The sequence below is a fragment of the Eupeodes corollae genome, chromosome 1, assembly GCF_945859685.1.
Source record: "Eupeodes corollae chromosome 1, idEupCoro1.1, whole genome shotgun sequence".
NCBI classification, from domain to species: domain Eukaryota; kingdom Metazoa; phylum Arthropoda; class Insecta; order Diptera; family Syrphidae; genus Eupeodes; species Eupeodes corollae.
This window is the reverse complement of record NC_079147.1, coordinates 114,689,401-114,698,008: the sequence shown is the minus strand read 5'-3', so window position 1 is coordinate 114,698,008 and position 8,608 is coordinate 114,689,401.

The following is an 8,608-nucleotide window of genomic DNA, read 5'->3' as shown; positions in this document are numbered from 1 at the left end:
TAAATCAGAAAAGAGGTAACAAAAAAGCTATAAGTAATATCACTTAATTGATATGTGATATGATATATAGAATCAAAAAATGAATGACTGTGTAAAGTCTCAAAGGTGTTTAGATTTAATATAAGAAATGAGTTTTGACTTTTTTTAAGTGATGTTAAATTAAAAAGTTATATGAAGCTGCGTTCATTTGATTTAAAACAATGATTTAAATGTTTTATAATTAATGTAGGTATTACAACACGATAAAAGCATATTGTGGATGATTTGATTTAGAGACAATGGGACAACACTTTAAAAATCCTTTTGTTAAGGGTTAACCAATTTACTATATATTAAGCAATTTACGAAGCTATTTCAAAATTTTAAACCTTTCGTTTTATTTTGCTAGGTAGAAAATTTCTTATTTCCTTTCATTAGAAACCGACTACCCAAACATATCTAAAAAGTGACAGTTCGTTCAAATAACCAAAAACCCTTAAACGGACGTATTAATTGGAATTCACAACTGTTGACGGGATCATTCTCTCCAAAGCTCTTATGAGAAAAATTGTATTATTCATTTAGCAAATTGCTAAAAGTTTAAGTAGCTATTTGGTGATTTTAACTTTAGCAAATTGTTAAGAGATAGTAAGATGTAGAAATCGTTCAAAATTAGGTTAATCATCTTTTAAGCTTAGTAAATTGCTAAAAATAGTTTAAACATTTTACTAAATTCTAAAACATTGGGCCAACACTTCTGAATAATGGAAATGACCTATAGTCACTAATAATGCATCGGTTTATATCGATCACCGAAATCAAGCAACAGTAGTGTTAGTAGAAAGATGATTTACTCTATCGAAACCTAACGCATGCTGTCTTTATGTGTTCTTTCTGCTGTTTTTCTGCCCTTCTATGTTCTATAGTTGTGGAAGATATACGGGGCACTACTTTGTTTTTTTACTTTCGCTGTAATTTTATGGCAAGTTTTCTTAAGTGTTTTTAACACATAACTTCTTAAAACTTAATTTCTTTTTTAAAATTGAAAATAAAATTGAGTGCAATAATCACAGTGTGTTTAATATGGACTACCTCATGTTTTGGTAATATGGCCAGTAGACCATATTTGACACGTTTTCTAGGTTGAAATTTTTTTTGATTTTTTTTAGTTTGAAGTGCAAAATGTCTAAACAAAGTCAAAAACCAAAGGCTTGGCAGAAGGAAGCCAAGGAAGACCAAAACCTACAGATAAACTGGAATACCAGGCGCCAGGAACTATTTTTCAAAACAATTAACAACTTTTTATACTGCACATTTTATTTTACCCATTCCTGTCCGTATTAAAAATAACTTCGAATCGAGGACGAAAACGAGGACAGTTAGAGATAATTTCTTCGTCATCTGAAGAAGGAAAATGAACTAAAGAAAAATGTAGAAATATTATCACGAGTTTAATGTTATACTTTTAATGCATCTTATAAACTTTAATTTCTGAAGGTTCTTAAGAATCTGAGTTTGTTAGGCGAAGAAATCATACCTATCAAACGAAACGAGCTCAAAAAAAGTCTTCCTCATCAGATAACAATGAAAGTAATTTTATTTCAGTAGATGGTTCCGATCCAAGTCCCGATAGAAGTAATCAGGCAAATGTTGAATGCATCTTTTGCTTTATCTAATTCTCGAAAGATCGCAAAACTTTTGTACAATGTGTTGTGTGTAAAATGTGGGCACATGCAGACTGCTCAGGAAATTAAAACAAATATTTTATATAAGAATTTTGCTGTTAAAGCTTCCAAGAAACATTGCGTTAAATATGGTCCACCCTGGGCCATCATGTTCAACCACCCTTTGAAGAAAAATGCATACAAACATTTTCATAAGTAATATACTTGCTTTTAACTCTAAGTTTTGATCTTAAGACTGACTACGCAACAACAATTAAGCTCGCAACAATATAAAAAACTGCTCGAGATACAAAACAAGATGGCTCGTTTACATTAAGAAAATTAAGCCTTTTTTATTTTATTGTAAATGAAAAAGAATGAAATTTGTCCAGTCTGTAAGCCGTTTTACCTTACGAAGCATGTTAGGATTTTTGCAAGAAAAAAACATCGTGGTTTACGACGCAACTTCAAGGAGCATAAGTATGGACATTGCGGTTGCCACATTGGATATTGACAAGATAAAGGAGTTTATTTAATCATTAAATCCTACGATTTTACACTATCCGCGAGAAGTTGCTCGTTTGCGTCGGTACTTTCCAAGTGATCTTACGAGATAAAGTATGCACAATGACTAATGAACTCATAAATAGCCATCCCAGCCTTCAAACATCATTCCAAAATTTTTCAATATCCTTCAAAAGATAAATATTTCTTTTGAGTTGCTTAGGCATAAGGAATGAGAAAAGTTCAGCATGAAAAATGTTTAAAAATTTCAATGTGGTGCTAGGCCTGGATTATTCAACAAACCCGAGTTGCGCTTACTATAGCGAAGTATCAAAAGCTAGATTCTCGATGAAAAGGAAGGGACAAATTTTTAACTTTCATGATTTTGTTAAATGTGTAAAAACAGCTAATTTAAGTAAAGTTAATTTAAAGGAAATGTCGGCATCTGATTTTTACAATTTTCCGAGATATTTCAGAGGGGAAGTGACAACTTATCTTACAAAAAATCGTTCGATACTGAGTTTAATATCACTTAACTTTTTAAGGAATAATATGAAGTCAGGTTTTGGTGAATCATCAATATTTGTTCGCTCACAGCCAAGAGGAATATCTATCGACAGAAACTAATCTTCCTGTCACGGAGGTTGAGCAAATAAGACGTAAGTGTAGATTTGAAAAATAAAGTTGTTGGTAAAAGTAAAGCACACATTAAGCTTAAAACAAATATTTGTAAGGGTCTTTTTAAGATTATGGGCAGTATTAATGTGTTGTTATCACCTTACAAGTCTAGTCGCTCAAAAGGTGTGAGAATGAGCAGCTATTATTTGAAATCGTTTGTGGAATGACCAGATATTATTTGTAATCGTTTGTGAATTTACATCGAGAACAGATACAAACTTGTATGATTTTGCAAAGAAATTTTCTAGACAGACAAACAAAATCTAACTGAAAGAAATACGAGAACAAAAAATTGAAAAGGTTTCTGCTTTGATAACCATGGCCCATGGTAAGATGGAACTTGACTTTGGCCATTTATTTGTTCCAACATAATTTATCGATCTTTTTATTAAAGCTTTAAGCATATATACAAATTTTCAAAAAACTATTTTTTGTATATGCACACAAATTCGCTTTTATGTGTTCAAAGTTATGTAGCTGTGTTTCTTGTGATCCACGAGCAGAAATAAAGAGTTAATTAATATCCAGCACAATATTTGTTTTAGCCCCCACAGCGATTTTGTATAGAATATCTCTGACACAGATTTTAAAATCCGATTTCATTCAACCCCTTATTTCCATTATTACATTATTGTATAAGCTGCCATAGAACTCCATTCGAATCCCTCCTTCAAAATTCATGTTCCCTATTATCCATGACAGGGAAGAGTTTTACACCACTTAAATCTTAACCACAAAATTGTTGCACTACTGCTCTTTCCGTATGCTGACTGTTCTACAATCCATGCAGCGGACGTTATGTTCTGTTGTTTCTCTAGCGATTGCATTTCCAATTAATGGAACAAATTGAGCGAGCATTACTGCAATGGGAGTTCCAACAACTATTTCCGAGTTCTCAGTCCCGGAGTCCCGACCATGCACATGCACACAGCACAGAAAAATAAAAATAATAAAAAAGGAACTAGACAAAAATAAAAACTACAAAAGAAAATAATAAATTGTTAAACTATCCTAAAAGCAGTTTCGTGTTAAATTTTAAATCTGCAGAAGAAACGAAGATATAAATTTTAGTAGGTAGGTATATATTTCTTGTGCTCTACAGTGAAATAGTTTTTTTATATTTTGCTACAGGAGGGAAAAGAGAAAGAATGGAGAGATACTAGAAGGAATATGGTATAATGTATAGAAGGCTACAAACAACAAAAAAGGCTTTTCAGGGAAAAGTGAAAAATACTGGAAAAACTATCTGAAAAGTCAAAGAAACTTCTTCTAGAGCTGAGAATGGTCTTACTTCAACGTGGACTTCTGGTTTGGCTATGATGGCGGCCAAGTGCAAAGTACTCATTTATCCATTAGATACTTGTTCGAACACATGCACTCACACCCCTATAACTATTTATAAACTGTTAAAGAATTTTTTTTCGCACAACCAACACCAGCGTTTGCTTTTTTTTTCTGTGGCTGGTTTTGAAGCTTATAAAAGCACTTGTTAAGTCATGATAAAATTGGGGTATGGTCAAAAGATGTTTTGGATCAGGTGCGAGAAACACTCTGAGAAAATTCGAAAGTTTTGCTTATGGAAACAAAATGCTTTTTTTAGAACGATTTCTTTTTTTCTTTTTGAAAATAGCTCCCTTCCCGGGAAACATATTGATTTGTCCCAATCCAGCCGCGTTAAACAGCAGGTGCAAGGTAATTCATCGGATTCAAAATCAGGATTGGTAGCTTCTGGTGAATAAGCAATGTTTTATGTGATCTATATTTTCATTGATCATCACGGAACACTACCAAGCCCACGAAAGTTTACATAGATGGCCGATAAGCTAGCCAATAAAAAAGCAATTTATGGGAATAAATTGAGCAGAACAATCTTTAAATGTTGTCAAAAAATCGATAACACTATCAAAACAAATCGCTCAAAAACTAGTGTTTTTCTTATTGATGTAGATACAGAATCTTAGTTGCTTACAGAAGCTGGCCCTACAGTCCTGTGTGAAATATGGCCACACCCAACAAACTTCTCCAGATAGAAAAACTGGCTAGATGTCGCCAGTTGACCACTCTAAGTTGGGTGAGTTCATTTTCTTAGCCCAAAGAAACAGCGGTTGGTTAGCAAGAGTAATTCGTTAGATCTCAGAGCTGGTGTTATTCATAGTGGGGCGAAGTCCCTAACTACCTCAAAATTACGTCTGCCTAGCTTGACGTTTTGACAGAGACGTCGGTGTTGTAGGTCCTTTCTTGATAATAGTTTATATTTTATTTTGTTCTCATTAACCGCAAACCCATTTTCGCCGCCTCTGCCTCAATCAAACAAAAGCCTCACTGAAAACACGCAAAGTTCTTCCGTTTTGATCAATGTTTCATCATCAGAAAGAAAATGTCTCTTGGGTTGACGTGGGACTATTGCATTATTCTTTCAAAAGCGATGTTAAGGAAAACGCATGACAGCGCATCACCTTGTCCAAAGCCTTTTGTAACATCGAAAGGTTCTTTTAATTTGTTTCCAACCTTAATGGAGTAGTGTACATTTTCAATTGTCATCTTGCACAAACGGATGAGTTTGGCGGGGATGCCAAACCTAAAAAGAGGCTGGGATGCGACCCACACTGATAACTTCCCATCCTGTCTGTCGATTTGTCTTGCTTAAAAGTTTGTCTATATGTATTTTTACCAAATTTGCGCACTATTTTTTGTAGATTTTATTTTTTATGAAAAAACGGACTGTTGGATTTTTATATAAAAAATACTGAATATTGAAAACAATATTTTCTCTGAAATAAAATAAGTTTGAAGCCAATATTTTTAATTTTTGAAAAGCTATTTGAGCCGAAAGTAAATTCGAATTTTTTAAAAATTTTACCAAATGTTGAAAACAATATTTCTTATAAGATAAAATTAGTTTGAAGCCAATATTTAAAATTTTTGTAGAGATATTTGAGTCGAAAATCAATTTTTAGCAACTTTTATACATTTTTTTCAGGTTTTTATTTTTTGTAAAAAAACTGTCAATTCGATTTTTCTCAAAATTTGTCTTAGCGTTGAAAACAATATTTCTTATAAGTAAAAATTAGTTAGAACCTAATATCTCAAAGTTTTTAAAAGATATTTGAGTCGAAAATCATTTTTTACGAACTTTTGTTAATTTTTTTTTTCGGTTTTAAATTTTTTGTACAAAAACTGTCAAATCGATTTTTTTCAAACTTTAACTGAATGTTTGCAACAAGATGTTTTGAAAGATAAAAGTAAATTAAAGCCAATATCTCAAAGTTTTGAAAAAATATTTGAGTAGAAAATCAATTTTTACCAACTTTTATACTTTTTTTTCAGGTTTTTATTTTTTGTAAAAAAACTATCAATTTGATTTTTCTCAAAACTTTATCAGATGTCAAAAACATTATTCTTTGTTGCACAAAATTGTTTTAGAGATGAAATCATATTTCAGTCGTAAAATTTTGGAGGTGACAAATTTTTTTTTTCAGTTTTATTGATTTATAAAAAAACCGTTATATTGATTTTTTTTAAAAAATATACCTGTTTGGTATCACGTTACAATATATTATATAAAATTTAATTCAAGTCTCTAGCGTTTTTGGTTCGTAAGATATTTAGGGTTAACCAAAATTTTCACCTTTTTTTCAAACTGCTATGGTAAAAAAACCACCCACGCAATTTTCCTGAGAGCCCTTTCTGCATCTTTCTGCCTTATTATCTGTATAACAAAATTTATTTGAAGTCGATATCTCTGCTGGTTCTTGAGCTATGGACGACGAAAAAAACGTCGCGAACGTACGGACGTACGGACGTACGGACGAACGGACGTACGGACGTACAAACGTACGTACACACGCACGCACAGACATCTTTCTAAAAATCTTTTATTTCGACTCTAGGGACCTTGAAACGTCGAGAAATGTCAAAATTTTCAATTTGACAAATCGGACCCATTACAATAACTTCCTATGGGAAGCTAAAAATGTTCCTATACAATCCATCCTTGTAGATGCTGTCATATGCGGCCTTGAAATCGATAAAGAGATGGTGGGAGTCGATATGGTGTTCTTGGGTTTTTTTCCATTATCAGCAGTAATGTAAATATTTGCTCGCCTATGGACTTTCCGGTAGTACCCGTGGGATGAAGAGTTAGTGCGCTGGACTGTCATGCGAGAAAAAGTGCCTTCTCAAATTAGCCGTTCGGATTCGGCTTAAAACTCTAGGTCCCTTCCATCCCTGACAACAGTACTCGCACACAGGAATGGTTGAGAGTTGTCAGTCACTATGCCTTAGTTCTCAAACGGACTGTTGCGCCACCCAATTTATTTTTTTATGGACTTTCCTAGTCTAAAACTAGACTGATAAGGACTTACAGTGCCGTGAACTCAATTGGAAACGCTTTTCAGGTCAAACTTCAACTTCCGATATAATGCGGCCATTTTTTTTTACATTGAAATTTAGCCAACTTCATTATAAAATCATAATAGTAACATAGGACACCGTTATTTTTTAAGAAAGCAAAAAGCACAAAACCACAAAATCGATCGCACACATAAGACAAAATTAGAAACGCACATTATTTTGAGACTTTCAAGATTAAAAAGTTACTATTGGGCATTGTCTAGTCTTTTCGGCGATTGAATTTTAATTGTTTAGTTTGGTCATGAAAATGGGGAGAAACAAATTATGTGACGTAAAGACTCGACGTGAAATTTTGAGCCATCATAAAGAAGGAAAATCTTATAGAGAGATTTCTAACATTCTAAAATATTCAAAGACGATGGTATTTAATGCAAAGTCGATGGTATTTAATGCTGTGCTGCAAGGGAAATTAGGAGGGCAGTGTTTGGTGAAGCAGATAGTGGACCCTCTGTAGACACTGTCAAATGGAGGTTGCGTGAAGCTGGACTCTTTGGACGCATAGCCAGGAAGAAGCCATTACTGACTGAACGTCACAGTAAGGCCCGCTTGGTTTTTGATAAAAAATATATCAATCAGTGGAAACATGTGCTTTTTTCGGATGAAACAAAAAAAAAATAGGATTAATTCTGATGGAAAAGCATATGTTCGCCGTCTGAGTTCCCAAGAATATAATCCAAAGTACACTCGACCCATTGTGAAGTGGCAGTATCTTGATCTGGGGAGCAAGGTCTTGGTGTGGCGTTGGCCCCAAAAGAATTGAGGGTCATATGGACAGGGTTCAATATTGCAGAATCCTTGAGAATGTTATGCTGCCGTATAGGAGTAAGAAAAGCTACCCATAGTATGGAAACTTCAACGAATCCAAAGCACACGGCCAGTTACACTAAAAAATTATTCGAAGACAACTCCATCATTCTTTTGGGCTAGCCGTCGTGCAGTCCGGATCTTAACCCAATAGAAAACATATGGCAGCACCTAAAAATAAAAATGAGCTAGAAAAAATTGGAAACATGTCTAATTTATTCCCAGAAATTCAGGATGTTTGGAAATCGATTCCAAAAAAAGTTTGTGAAGATTTGGTTAGCTCTATGCCCAGAAGATTACAGTGTGTAATTGATAACTGTGGTTATTCGACAAAATAATAAACAATATTTAGTAAAATATTTAAAAATAATATCATAAAGCTAAAATTCTGATAAAATAAACAAATATTAAACAACATACACGTGTGTTTCTAATAATGGGTGCTACCAGTTTCAGTTATTTGTTCATGTCTTAATTTTACTTGTTTGCAATTTAAAGCAAAAAGAAAATTAAAAAAAATTATAATTATTTGCACGCCACTGTATCAGGTTATTGGTAATTGGTGC